At 39.7% G+C, this 15,275-nt stretch overlaps 1 protein-coding gene across 1 annotated transcript in view; it reads left to right on the top strand.

The window, feature by feature from the left end:
* Positions 1 to 15,275, top strand: part of THSD4 (thrombospondin type 1 domain containing 4) — a 339,077-nt gene that overhangs the window by 44,753 nt on the left and 279,049 nt on the right. The gene's annotated exons all lie outside the window — the stretch shown is intronic.

Here is a 15,275-nt window from a genome sequence, read left to right as displayed (position 1 = left end):
TTTTCTCTTTTTCCTTTTTTGTTTTCTACCACCTCTTTTAGCGAAATTTCCTGTTTGATGAAACTAAACAATGTGGTGTTTAATACGTAGAATATTTTAAACACTGTATGTATCAATTTCATAATATTAGCTGTTCAGTCTTTAAGGCTGGGTGGAACTGTGCTGTTACAATTAATTCCAATTAATTTTCCAATTTCTGGAGAAACACTTTTTTCTCTTCTTAGATACCAATCGATCAGATTTTTTTTATAGATGTATGAAAGGAAAATAGATGTGTTTCCAGTTTGGAAACTGAGAATGGGCAGGGAGATCCCCTGGGAGGGAGTGCTCCTGAAACGTCTCTATTCTGCCTATCTTTCCTCAGACTGTGTATTCTAGCAGTTCTCTGGTTCTTTCCCTCTCAGCCTTCTTCTGGGAGATGCATGGAGAGATTTTTTTGGGGGTAGTTAACAAAAAAACCCAAACCAAACAAAAAAACCCCAACCCAACCCCCCAAACCGAAAAACCCTCCTTCATATCATCTGCTGCTTTAAGATTCTTAGGTGAAGCAGTCAAATGTAATTCCCTTTTTAAAGACATCTTGCTGACCCAAAGCAAAAAAAAGAATGTTACCTAGAGGCAATATTCCAATCTGACTGGAGTAAGACAGTAGGACACACTGTTGCTGGTGACATAGACATCCTCAGCCCCTGCAAGAAACACTCTCCACCTAAAAGAATATTTGAAAATAGAAATTAACCTGTTAGCTTCCTGGTTGTCTCAGTGAAGCATAAATTTCAAAAGGGGGGAACAGCTGTTCAGATGTTGATCTTCCTAGGTGTTGGCCATTTCCTTTAATCACTGCTTTGTCTTTCTTTCAAACCCATGCAAATAGATAGCCTAGAGCTATGGAGTATGACTTCAGTATGGCACTGATAATCTTATAAAAATTCAGAGAATGCCAGAGGCAGGCGTTTAGTAGCAGCGTTAACATGACTGCATTGAGACAAAAGTCATATTTTCTTTTTCTGTTTTCCTACTTAATAATTTTTCTATAATGCACTTCTGTTCTCAGCTGCACAGCGTAAGAGATACAGGTTGTAGCACATAGCTGGGTTATTACTAATATTGGAAGCCTGGCCTTGAACCGTCAGCACAAAGTCATTCAAAGCCTGTTTGCTCCAGCCCCTTGGCACCCTCAGTCTCCAAGGGAATCCCAGCTGGCCTGGCCTCTGCAGCAGACCTGCTGCCAGGCTGCTGGCACAGCTGGGTTTCCATCCCCGCAGGCTGTCCCTTGCTGCCGTGGTGGCCTCTGCAGGCCAGGAGAGACTGGAACGGTTTGAAACAATCACTGCAGTTATGGCTGGAACATGGGAGGACAATGAGCAGAAAATAATATTGACTGTGTGCAGAAGTGAAACTATGTTATTTCCTAATAACTGCCTCGCCATATGAAATACTAAAATGATCATACTGTCCGTTGTGCCTCCACTTTCCTGTATGACGGAGGCCTTTGCTTTTGAAAATTCTTGTGCTTTCCTAAGCACAGTGCAAGCTTCTGTACCACAGTTGATTTTCCACCCACACGCACATTGCCCCTTGGCAAAAGACTGTGGATTCAAGGTCAGTGTTTTAATCTTATTTGCGTAATAACTTATTTCCATCTTGTGTTAGGAGGGTCCCTGGTGGCTTTAAAGCCTGTTGTATTGCATAACTTTCAGATTCTTTGGTGGTGACTGTAACAACAGAATGAGAACAAAAAATGTTATTTGAAAATGAAATTATTAGAATGACAAGCCTAATAGTTTTCCTTAATTTGCTAAATCCAGAGTACAAACCTTTGCAAAGGAAATTACTGGTCCTGTCAGATATATAGAAAATGGATTTCAAAATGTAAGTTACTCTAGACATGATTTTTATACTGTATAAGAGTGTTCAATGTTCACTATATGGGTGATATTGGAAATTGGTGCCAGGCTATTAAAAAAAAAAAAAAATCTGTGTTTTCACAGTATGTACAGTCAGTGGAAAGTTTTTGGGGTATCCTATTTACTGTACTGGACTTTATATAAAAGCTGTAATTTTAGCAGACTTCCATAAAACAATAGAAGAGGGATGGACATCTGTGACTGAGATAAGTTCACATTTGATAGCATGATAAGATGGAATTGGATGGCTTCCAAGGCAAATACATTTTGACAGCAATAGCAGTCCTTCAAAGCAGCCAGATATGTTTGTGTCATTTAGCAACAAGTGGAAAAGTTCTCTGCCTGCTCCAGGCGGCTGACAAAGAACTGTTCAGTTTCTTTAGCAAAATTCAAAATATCATTTACATATGATAAATTTTGACGTACCTTGTCTGTGAAGAGGATACTCACATTTTCAGCTTTTGAAAGTTAGGTCATATGTGGTTCAATTAGGCTTTAGAAACCCCGGCTGCACATGAAGCTCAGGGAGAGAGAGATTTGAGGAACCTACACTTAGAAGCCTAATTGGAAAAGTTTAAGTGCTCCCCTTTTTATCATAGTGCTGTAAGTAGAGTTCTTGCATAACTGAAATGTGTTGGGAAGTTATAGTCAGTCACTGGAATGAGGGTGGAAACACAGAAAACAAGCTGATGGTTCTTCGGGTTGTCTGCTGGCAAAGGAAGGGAGCTCTTCTCAGCTTTGAAAAGTTGAGTTCCCATTAGCACAGCCTTGTTTTTTATTTCACCTAGATAAGATGCGTGGGGCATACCATAGAATAAGAACAGGGATGAGGAGACAGTGGAAAAAATATCAAAGCATTTAGACATCTTTATAGAGAGGCAAGTATGGAAAAGTAATATGGGCATGCAAAAGGATAACATGCTTTAAGAGAGAAAACACATCTCAAAAAGAAATATCATTCATGGACTAGGTTTTAGTACTTCTTAAGTGTTTCATTTCCAATTCTCTATTTTGGTGATAGAGAAGACAAAACCGCAATTTTACACGGATGTGCTGAGTGTTAGGATGCTTACAACTGCCACCTTTGCTTTCTCTACAAGTGAACTTTCATGGTGGAGCTGCAGAAATTCTATGTCCACTTCTGTAGGCATGATGTGTGCTTTGTATGTGGTTCCTAGGAGCAGAAAGAAAAAATTACATTTATTACCAGAATAATGAAATAAGTAAAGCAGGTTTGCATAAATAGTGCAAGTTTAAAGAAATACGTTAATAAGGAAAGGGCTTCCCTAAAGCTCTTTTTGTATTTGGAAGAGGAATGAGAGAAAAGATTTGCACTGAGGAAATAATCCAAAAATCATCAACTTCTCACACGGCTATAGCTCTGTGGTCTTTATTCTGCTGCCAGCAGCTGACGTGAAAGTCTGCTGTTCTGCTTTGTACCCTGTATAGGGCCAGTTTGCATTTCTAGGCCTGTGAGCAATGGAAAGGAAGAGTGTGTCATTTAATGTCAAAACAGAATTTCCTTTCTGAAAGTATTTCTTTTTCCCCCCTCTCACAGATGCTTTGACCAGGCAAATGTAGGTCACTCAGTTGGCAGGTCTACAATTAACCTTTAAAGGGACAATCAGTTGTTATGTCCTTAACCAATTTAAGCATCGTTAGCTGTGTGTTCTGGTGTAATTTTTGTGACCTGTTCTAGTCAGTTCCAGTTCGTAGAGGTGGATGAATGTGTGATTGCTGGACCTGCAGGTTCACAAAGGTATTATTTTCTCAAGTTCTGAGGCTTTATATTTATTGGCATGGTGTTTGCTTTTCTTAATATTTGGAATGAAACCCAGCTCAAGTACTTAGCCGTCCCTCCTTTCATTATTTCTCTAATAGAATGAAAATGTGATGCATTTTACCCCAAACCTAATATGGTTATAAAAGCTTATTGGGGGTTGGTGTGTATGCAGGAGGAAGACAGAGGGAGAAGGATTTGATCCTTTTCTGAGGATAAGTTTTCTGGAAAAATATAAGAGCAGCAGTAGTAATCAAAGAATTCATTTTGATAGCACTTGGGGGGATTTAAAGCCATATGAGAAAGATGTTTATTTTCGTTCTGAATAAAATTCCAAACAGGTTCTAATAGCAGTAAAGATCACATGAGGTATTTCCTGGCAAAATGAATAGCTAGCTGGGGTGGTTGTGGCCTCAGGCTGACTTTGTGCTGTCCCACCTCTCATCTGGTTATTAATCCCCCTGATATGCTCTAGGTCTCACTTATTATTACCTAATTAGTATCAATTTTTATTATGCTACTGTGAGCACACTTTGAATGGTATTACCAGAAATAAAAACCTAACATGATACTGTAATTGCAAGCCACCCGAGAAGCTTTCTTAATCTTAGTGCTGAACATTTCAACCCTTTCTGAAGTGGGTTGGCTGAAGGAGGGGGGGGAAGTGAGAACGCTGCTAGCATTCGGTCATATGTGAGACTGCATTTTACCAATGAATTATTGCTGGGTCAGTAAGGGGTAGAAACACAACAAAGCTCCCATCACAATTGTAATGCATCTCAGCAGAGTTATGTGGTTACTTGCTTTGAATTTCTGCTGTTTTACCTGCCAACTGCATGGTTACATTATTCAATCAAACCTTAAAGATGAAGCTAAGGGGAAAAACTTGTAGACTTGTAACTGAATTTCCTGGGATCAGGGGCATTATTCAACTCAGAGAAAAAGAGGACTGTAGTATTTGGGTTCAAATTCTGGAATCCTATCTCAGTGTTGAAAGTGACATAAATGAGGATATATAGCACTTCCTGGGACATCAGCAAAAGCCAATACAGTAAGCTATTGTACTGGGTGTATTGCAACTGTCCTAGACTGGGGTATTAGTGGTGATCTCTGAGGATGGAAAATTTCATTTAAGATAGCCTACATGTGCATCTCATATTGATCCAATTAATTAAACCTGTTCCTAAGAGGCAGTTTATGTAGTGACCTTATTCATTAATTCTACTCTGTCAGAAAAATGTAAATATTTTTTTCCCCTAGTATAATATAGAAATGAGAGAAGAAACACCCCTGTGGTATAATCCATTTTCCTACAGAAGATGCACTTTTTAGGTATAGTTGGTTATTCTGTGTCCTCTAGCAGTTGAAATTTTTAGGTCAAATATGCTTGCAATAGTTTTAATGCTTATATGCATATATGATACATGGGAAGTAGTGAATATCCACAAATCATGGTGTGGTTACCAAAGTTACCAGAAGTGTAGACCAAACTAGTTAGTTCCATTGTTTTAGTTACCTTGATAATGAAAAGCAGTAAAATAAAGTGAATGCCTACACTGATTTAATTGCAATGAAATGTGCTGATGAAGTGTGAATAATATACTATAATGTGGCAAAAGAAGTTTGTGATGATAGCTCCGCTTTCCAATGTGTGATATAATCTTAGAAGGGGTGGTTTAACTCTCATGACCAAACATTTGGCAAAGGTAACTGCTCACCGCTCTAAGGCTATTTTCTAGGTCAGTGAGCAGATAGGCATGCATTGTCATAACATGAAACAGAGTCAAAGGGCTCCCTTCTTTCATTCATGTTTAAGTGTTTTTCTCCAGATTGATTTAGAGCTGGTGGAAAGTGAGTATGTGGCTTTTGATGTGAATCAACCTGGCTGTTGAGAGATCTCCCCTTTGAGTAGATGGAAATATATTCCCAGAACCAGTAAATCACTCATTTTTGTTAAAAATGATTCTTGGGAAAGAATCTGCTAAAATACTGAGAGATATAAACTTGATAGCAGTTATGACCATCATAAAACAGTTTATTTTGTGACTTAAGAAGAGGGGGCCAAAAAATGCATGGTGGACAGTCTTTTTAAAGTAAACCTTGTTAACTGTGTGCCTAAGAGTATATAAAACATGAAAGAAAATTAAAAGCAGTAGGAGAGCTGGAAAATGATTGAATAGGACAGCTGTAGGCCAGTAACAGTTTTGAATTATGGAGTAAGTGCCAGGGATGAAAAATGTATATCTGAAATTATTTTAAGGATACTATTTCAGGAGTAATAAAAAAATAGTAAAGTACATTAAAAAATACATACCCATATCTATCCTGTTAACAGAAGCTTACATAATTGGGACCTGTTTTTTTCTACTTGAAGTTTTGTGTCTGCAAAGACTTCTTGGTCTCCCTTTATTTTTTTTCTTAATTACATTTTAACTGTTGGAATGATATTTCAATAACCTAATTGCTGACAGGAATAGCTAATAAGTCACTTTCAGTTCTTTAGAAGCAAAATCAAGGCAACTCTAACTATTAAATACTTGAACTGTATGTAAATGGGTAGTGTCTTTTAAAAGCTGTCAACCAAAGGAATATAATGCTGCTAAATGGGTATTTTGCTATGATCTAAAATATTAGGTTAAATCTTGGTATACTTATCCACAGAAATAGATTTAAATGTTAGAATGTATGTAATTGATTTAGTGAAAGAGGATTTGGCCTACTAACTTAAGTATGTGTATAGTCCTGTTAAAACCATGATGGGTAGTAGGACTTAAATTTAAGCTGAAGAGCTTTGATAAGGGTCTAAGGGGACTGAGCTGCTTTAGAACTAAGTTTCTGGTGTGAATCAAAGAAATGCACTTTTGGAGCATTTTTTAAAGAGAAATGAATAACTCCAATGCAAAAGCACAAATCAGTATAATTTAAAAGACGTTTTGCAGTGGTACATAATGTGGAATATTGTTTGGGGAATAAAGCTATAAATCATTTTTGTACACTTTCTTCTGTCTTTCCTCCCACTTCTGTCTTGCACACAGAACCTCTGTTTCTGATGGTAGATCACTATTAAGTTCAGTTTGAGTAGGTGCTAGCTGTGGATTGATTGCTGTGTTGATAGGACAACAATACAGTCAGCAACACTTCAGAGATTAGATTATAGGCAACTGCTTAGTTTCCAAGTAAGAAGAATAGGCAAGAACCTGAAGAATGCTTGGGTCCTGGGCACCCAAAGCAGTATCAGGCTAACGTGCAGTTAGACCAGACTCACTGATGAGATGAGTTTCCTTAGCATATTAGAGGACTTACCTGTTAAGTCCAGGACAGGATTCCTGGTAAAGCAAGCCTCTGAAGATTTTGAAAAAAGCTTCAAACTCGACCAAACTCTCAACAAAATTAAAAGAAACTGCTAAGTGTTGGTTTCACAGCTATGCAAATGCTCTGTGATGGGATTCTGTTGTCTTTTATTACGATGGTTGTTGTGTCTGGGCATACAGGGAAGAAAACTGTCTTCCTCTGCTTGTGGAATAATTTCTGCCAATAGGCAAGAGAAAATTTTGAAAAAAGTATCATGAAGCCTGTAATTCTTGTGCAGTTTTTCCCCCTCATCCCTGGTGAAACCGGTGGCTGAAGGCTGTTACCTTCCCAGAATATTACATTACTCCTTGAGAAACAGAGTGAAAGGTTGTGAATTGAAAATGAGGGAAATTGGCAGTTTCTTTGGGTTCATTCTAAGAAAACATTCCAACAGTAGGATAACAGGTCTTCCGTAGTGTCATAAATGAGAGGTTTTGCTAATGTGCAACCTTGCAGTTTTTCATTTACAAGAGAAGAAGTATTTTGATACTAGAAGATAAGTTGAATGAAATGCTGCAAAGCTCATGTAAAACACATTCTTTATTCTGTCTGATATCAGAAGAGAAAGAAAACGAGTTATGCTTCAGCTGGAAGTGAGCCAGGGAACCTCTGTTTAGAGAACAGTGGGAGAAATGTAAAGAGAAAGGAAGTGGTGAAAAAAGGGAAAAAATTAAAAAGGTATGTTGGAGAGAGGCTTTGTAAAGAGCACTTAAGAGAACAGGTGGAAGCCCAGGAAATCTGTAATCTTACTTGTGTATTTTAAAGACACTGCATATCCTTGGTTCAAAGAGGGTTTCTATTCCATATAAATAACAAGCCCACCAGCCCTGAAAGTACTTCATTCTCAATGAACCTCAAGAACACTTGAGGTTCAAAGCATTGTTCTTAGCATAAACTCTATGATGCAGTGATAATGCATTTATTTGCCGACCAAGGCACATGTATGCTTATGGCTAAAATTAGAAAAAGCTACTACAACAAAATTCCTTTTTGTCCTTCAAAATGTGCTGCGAGGAGCCAGTTCTCATTATTCTCACCTGACTTATCCTCAGCATGAGAAAAATTGTTAATAGTTAGACCAATAAGAATACTAGCTAATAATAATTATTTTAAAATGTTTGCTACAATCCTTACACTAATAGCACAAAACCTGATTTTCATACTTGTCTGGGCAAATGCATTTTTGAATTCAAAAATATATTTAGATTGGCTTAAGTTTAAAGGGGCCCATCATTTTTGTTATCAAAATGCTAAACAGATTTGTCTGAACAATCAGGGAGGTGTGTATGTTTATGAGAATTATGCCCAAAGAAAGAAGATTGCCAGATCTGCATTAAACAGCTGTTATGCCTCTACTTGAGATGAACACAATAGATCAGAGATGTCTACTGGCTATGGTCTGACATGAAACACTTGATGCAGCTACTTGCTTTTCGACATACATTTTTCTGTTAAGCAGTAATTTGCCTTTAGATGATAACTCTGGTTTTGGTGGCATTTTTTCCCCCCTTTGCTTGTCCATCGTACATGCAGTCTTCATCCTAACTGACTGCAAATATTGCTGAATACTTCTTTTCCTCTTCTTATTCCCTCTTTCTCTTCTTCAGTCCAGTAAAGAACTGAAAAACTTTTTATTATTAAGTGTTTATTTGATATACTGGACAGTTTAGCCACAGTGCCTAACAGGTGATGGAACTGGTGAGATTTACTTATCCTTGCCTTTTTGATACTTCTTCCTTTCTGTTGCTTCCAATTCTTGAAGGGGTATTTAGGACCTTTCTCCATGCAAAGTATTGTAGACAATTGTTGATTGATATCTTTTTATCAGAAGCAATTAAATAAAAAGCTTGGCCTACATTAAATAGTTTTATTAATGTGAGTGGATCAGCAGAGGCAGAAGTCTGACTGACATAAAGATATACAGCCAAAAGCCCTCATGTAAAATTAACTGGCCTAGCATATGAGAAACCTGGGAGCATGTTGTTTCTCTACCTGAGCTGATCTGGATGACCTAGGAGGAGGAACTTTTCTCTAAATGAAACAGATGTAGGAAATGAACAAAGCTCTCCCCAGTCCTAAGTTGTCTCTGCACATCTAAGGGCTAGGGACCCTGAGAAGGAAGGATACCTGACAAACCTATTAAATTTCTGAGTATGAACATTAATTTACAGGCAATGGAAAATTAGCATGACTGTTCTGCTAATACAGTCATACTTGGTTTAGCTGAAAAGGGGAGTGTTTTTTAAAAGATTGATGTAGAAGGTAACTTCCTGAAGGGCCCAAGCATGTGCAAAAAGAGCATTGGATTTACACAAGTGAGAAACACTGAGTAATCCCTCAGAATAAAATCCCAGGGTACTTTTTCCTGTCACCTGTTTTTTGAACAGTTGGTGTTTTCTCCTCTCTGGGAGTTGGGTTTCTTTTGAATGTTAACTATTTACTGTATAGTTAAATGAGCAGTAAAGTGTTATTTTAACTGCTTCAGTTCTGAGCGTGATAATGCTGTATCTTAGTGCCAGTGGTTGACTTCTCATACCTGTTGGAGTTCAACCCTGCAATCATTCTTATGATCAGTGCTCCAACTTATGGTTTTAATACCTAAGTAAATCCATCTATAAACAATATCTGCTCTGCAGGGACTGTATTTATCAGAAGGAACCTAAGCATTATTCATTATTGCTCTTTTCATATAGGCTATGTGAAGAGTTTGTGTTGACACAGTCATATCCTTGGTATGTCAGTTCAGTGCAGCATGTTGCAGGTTTTGGAAATATATTAGAATCCTTTCTAAATACAGCTATTTTAGGAATTGTGCTGGTGGGAGGAATATAGGGCTCCATTCTGCTGCCAGACTCATGTAATTATTTCTATTAATGCTGGAGAACCATGAACTAACTATGGAACGTAGACAGAATCTAACACCTTGCTGGAAAAGCTTTGTCAAAGTTGTCTAAAACTCGGAGTCTAAAACTCAGATCTTGCTCAAATTGGGTTTTCAAAGTTTGCCTGAGAGCTGTTGGCTGTGGTTCATACACTCAACTTCTCTCCTGTAGCAGTACATACCCAACATCCTATTCAAATGCTCTTCTTAACCATTGCTACATTAAGAAGGATGACTGTTGGGTTTTTAGCATACCTGGATATGTAAAGTCTAATGCTGCAAAATCTCACTCTAGCTTAGGTCTGGCTAAGTAGGCACAAGGCTTGGGGATGTGCTGTTACTTGCTAATTCTTTTTTCCTCCTTTACCTCTTGCGTTAAATGAGAGTGCATCCCAACTCTGACCCAGGTCATGATAGTGTGCATTAAAAAAAAAAAAAAAAAAAAAAAAAAGGACCAATAAGGAGGAGCTTCCAAGCCATGCTGTGGGGAGGAGTGAGTTATGTGGCTTATAATGAATGACAGGTAAGAAAAAGTCCTGCTGGCAACTGAAAACTCCCAACAAGCCATTAAAGGTTGACATACTTCCATCTACCAGTGGATCAAAGCTGGGTTGATTTACCATAAAGCAAACAGCGTCAGCAAGGTTAGTTTAATTCTGATCATTAAGTTAATGGTAGATTTTGTCTGGTTTCCCTCCCCCTTTCCTTTCCCTGATTCCCCTTTCCCTGATTCCCCTTTCCCTGATTCCCCTTTCCCTGATTCCCCTTTCCCTGATTCCCCTTTCCCTGATTCCCCTTTCCCTGATTCCCCTTTCCCTGATTCCCCTTTCCCTGATTCCCCTTTCCCTGATTCCCCTTTCCCTGATTCCCCTTTCCCTGATTCCCCTTTCCCTGATTCCCCTTTCCCTGATTCCCCTTTCCCTGATTCCCCTTTCCCTGATTCCCCTTTCCCTGATTCCCCTTTCCCTGATTCCCCTTTCCCTGATTCCCCTTTCCCTGATTCCCCTTTCCCTGATTCCCCTTTCCCTGATTCCCCTTTCCCTGATTCCCCTTTCCCTGATTCCCCTTTCCCTGATTCCCCTTTCCCTGATTCCCCTTTCCCTGATTCCCCTTTCCCTGATTCCCCTTTCCCTGATTCCCCTTTCCCTGATTCCCCTTTCCCTGATTCCCCTTTCCCTGATTCCCCTTTCCCTGATTCCCCTTTCCCTGATTCCCCTTTCCCTGATTCCCCTTTCCCTGATTCCCCTTTCCCTGATTCCCCTTTCCCTGATTCCCCTTTCCCTGATTCCCCTTTCCCTGATTCCCCTTTCCCTGATTCCCCTTTCCCTGATTCCCCTTTCCCTGATTCCCCTTTCCCTGATTCCCCTTTCCCTGATTCCCCTTTCCCTGATTCCCCTTTCCCTGATTCCCCTTTCCCTGATTCCCCTTTCCCTGATTCCCCTTTCCCTGATTCCCCTTTCCCTGATTCCCCTTTCCCTGATTCCCCTTTCCCTGATTCCCCTTTCCCTGATTCCCCTTTCCCTGATTCCCCTTTCCCTGATTCCCCTTTCCCTGATTCCCCTTTCCCTGATTCCCCTTTCCCTGATTCCCCTTTCCCTGATTCCCCTTTCCCTGATTCCCCTTTCCCTGATTCCCCTTTCCCTGATTCCCCTTTCCCTGATTCCCCTTTCCCTGATTCCCCTTTCCCTGATTCCCCTTTCCCTGATTCCCCTTTCCCTGATTCCCCTTTCCCTGATTCCCCTTTCCCTGATTCCCCTTTCCCTGATTCCCCTTTCCCTGATTCCCCTTTCCCTGATTCCCCTTTCCCTGATTCCCCTTTCCCTGATTCCCCTTTCCCTGATTCCCCTTTCCCTGATTCCCCTTTCCCTGATTCCCCTTTCCCTGATTCCCCTTTCCCTGATTCCCCTTTCCCTGATTCCCCTTTCCCTGATTCCCCTTTCCCTGATTCCCCTTTCCCTGATTCCCCTTTCCCTGATTCCCCTTTCCCTGATTCCCCTTTCCCTGATTCCCCTTTCCCTGATTCCCCTTTCCCTGATTCCCCTTTCCCTGATTCCCCTTTCCCTGATTCCCCTTTCCCTGATTCCCCTTTCCCTGATTCCCCTTTCCCTGATTCCCCTTTCCCTGATTCCCCTTTCCCTGATTCCCCTTTCCCTGATTCCCCTTTCCCTGATTCCCCTTTCCCTGATTCCCCTTTCCCTGATTCCCCTTTCCCTGATTCCCCTTTCCCTGATTCCCCTTTCCCTGATTCCCCTTTCCCTGATTCCCCTTTCCCTGATTCCCCTTTCCCTGATTCCCCTTTCCCTGATTCCCCTTTCCCTGTTGTTTTCTCATTGTGTATGGAGCTACATAACACTCCCTCCCTCATTGCTGCATGACATCATAAATTCTGCCTGATACTCCCCTAGAATTATAAAAGTTAATTACCACCAAGCTATTTTTACAAGTTTCTTTATTACACTGCAACAAACTGCATTCCGAATTTATAAGGATGTTGCCAACTGTGAATGAAAGATGGTTTAAGGCAAAACAGACAGTGTTTGGAATAGTTTCAGTCCAGGCAATATTGGTTTAAATGAATGCATGGACACTGATAAAGGTGTTAATAATTAGAGGTTGTGTGTTACACTTTGTTTCCAGAAGTTTGTTTGTTGAAAGAAATATGATGTTCCCAGCTACAAAAAGTTAACCTTCCATTTCAGAGGAAGTGTGTTCCCATGAAAATTCCAGGTCATAATTACTGCAAAACCTGAGCAAATTGAAACTTGTATTCAGTGGTACACAGCAATGTCTTGGGTTATTCTGGCCCAAACTGTTACGGGGGAAGAGGCAACCATGGGCATGTCATCATAAGGGTGCTGGAAACTTAGGCTACCAGAAATGGTGCCTCATTTCTTCATCAGTAGGGGCACTAGCAACATTTCCAACTTACAGTGTAGAAAAAGAAGCCAAGATGAGACAGGAACTAACAGTAAGAATGCTGTTATTGCTTTCTCTTCTTAGATGCTGTTGTTGTATGTTCGTTGCAGCTATCAACCATTTTACAAGAAAAAAGTCTGGCTTCCCTCAAAATCAAGTTTTTCTAATTTTTGCAAATAATTTAATGAGATTCCAGCAGCTTTTGGACACTTGCTGCCTTCAACCATAAGTCCTTCTTTCAGATACTAGTCATTCTATGTTTAAGACTGCTATATGCCCATTTCATAATTTTTTTCAGGCCGAAGAGTCCTAGGTTATGTCAGCATTTCTTGCATGTCCTTCAGTTCTTTTCAGTTCTGATTCATGACCCTGAACTGAAGATAAACAGTCAAACATCAGTCTCATTTTTGACCTTTTGCGTGACCTCTCCTAGTTTGCCAGGCAGCAGTTCTTCCAGGTGGGTCGGATGATGTTTCTCTCTGGAAAAGTCTAGTCCTTGTTGCTGCAATTAATTTGGCATTCAGAAGGCTGGGACAGAGGCATATTCCTACCATTCTGCTGGTCTGTACATGCTTATTGCTCACTTATTAGCAGCTTTCTCCTCCTGTTGATGAAAAATGCAAGTAACCTGACTGTAGATGATAAATTCGAAAAGCTAATTTCAGTAGACTGGCCACCCTCTGTCTGTCCCTGCGAACACAACCCCATGCAGTCTGTGCTCCCTGCAAGGAAGCAGTAACTTTCTCGATGCCAGGAGTTGTTGCCAAGGTTCGTATCTCAGACACTTCAAATTTGGTGCGGTCAGGTTGAGAAGAATCTGTCTGTAAGAATCATTACTGACTGGAGCAAGTGAAAATAAGGAGTTGTATCTGTTTTCCAAGATCAACCAATTTGCTCCAAAATCTAAGATGCTTCATGAGAACTATCATACTGAAGTGTTTTCAGAGTGCAGAATAGGACTAGAAATGTCAAGAAAAATTTTTTTTGCTTGTTTTGCTCTTGCTCAGAAATGAAGAGTTACGTTAAAAATTAAAAATAGCAGCAATATAGGGGGAATCAATTTATTTGCCCATTAAAACAAACCCACACAATACACAACACAAAACTGTGCACGTTTATATCAAGTTGGTTTTAGTATCAACTTCTGAAATAATTCCCATTCATAATTTCTCTTTCTTTCCTCTCCTGTCCACTTACAGGAAGCTTTTTTTTTCCTCCCTTAATGCCAAAAACCATTATACTACTTTTCTCTACTGTAACTACCAAAACCCTACCTCCACAATGACCATCACTGTCACAGAGCAGATTAATGGGTATAAACAGCTCGAGAGCGCTGGTCGCTTATCTGCCAGGGTAAATCAACACTCTTGTTCACACATCCTTGAGCCAGCAAGATTGATTAAAAGCCCCACGTGGCCATAAACCTAGAATGTTAAGTAAATGACTTCCAAGGTTCCCATGTAACAAGAGTCTTGGGAGAATATAAGACTTGGGAAGAAAACAAACGCAAGAAAAAAACAAACCCAAAGAAGAGTCTCTTTGATCTGGTGGCTGCCTGACATCTGTAACACTTCAGTTTCTAGAAAATAAGCACGTCAATTTATAACCTCTGGTTTTCACTGCAGTTCAAGTCTATTTTATATATATTAAAAAATATAAATACATTTTACGGAGAGAAAGAAAATGGCCTTCTTTTAATGGTGTCTCCCTTCCTGAGCTGCAAAGGTTACCCAAAACAGATGTATTCACACATTGCTTTGAATGGGAAGAAATCTTTTTTGCCAGCTTATTCTTCAGACTGCAGCATTAGAAATCAAGGCCTGATGCGATGTTGAGCTGTACAGGATGACAAGAAAAGCAAATGCAAATGAGCCTATTGCTTGCAGATAAAATTCCAGGATTAACCCTCTTGAATGGTATGACCCAAATGTATTACTCATTTTGTCATTTTTTCACTTGTTATTTGGAGCTGAGTTTCTAGACTGAGTCCATTGTGTTGCTGTGAGTGTGCAGAGGACAAAACTACGCTCCAGGGACTACCAGCTGTTTGGGAGTGCTGATACAGGTGTAATACGGCCCAAAATGCAGGGTCTTCAGTAAGTAAGAAGAGATCTGTGCGCAAGAGAGCAGACCTGAAACTTCTGTTATTAGTGCTGGGGGCTGTCAAGCTCTTGTGTCATGTTTTAGTAATGTACAGTGAAGGGTGGGCTTTTATCCTGACAACAAATTGAGTGGTCATGACTTTTTAATTAAATGTATTGCTAATCCACACTTTGTCTATTAAAAAAAAAAAAAAAAGTAAATCTGCTGGCCAAAGAAGAGAAAATAAACAGTGTGCCATAATAAGACTATTTTCCTGCATTTGTCTTTTCCAGAGGTCTTTCAGTAAGATTTTGATGTTCCTTATCCCTTTTCTGTTTCCATTTTTATTTCTTAAGTA

Source organism: Harpia harpyja, chromosome 14 (genome assembly GCF_026419915.1).
Source record: "Harpia harpyja isolate bHarHar1 chromosome 14, bHarHar1 primary haplotype, whole genome shotgun sequence".
Taxonomy (NCBI): Eukaryota; Metazoa; Chordata; class Aves; order Accipitriformes; family Accipitridae; genus Harpia; species Harpia harpyja.
The sequence above is the reverse complement of the archived record's forward strand: the minus strand, read 5'-3'. Positions and strand labels throughout refer to the sequence as shown.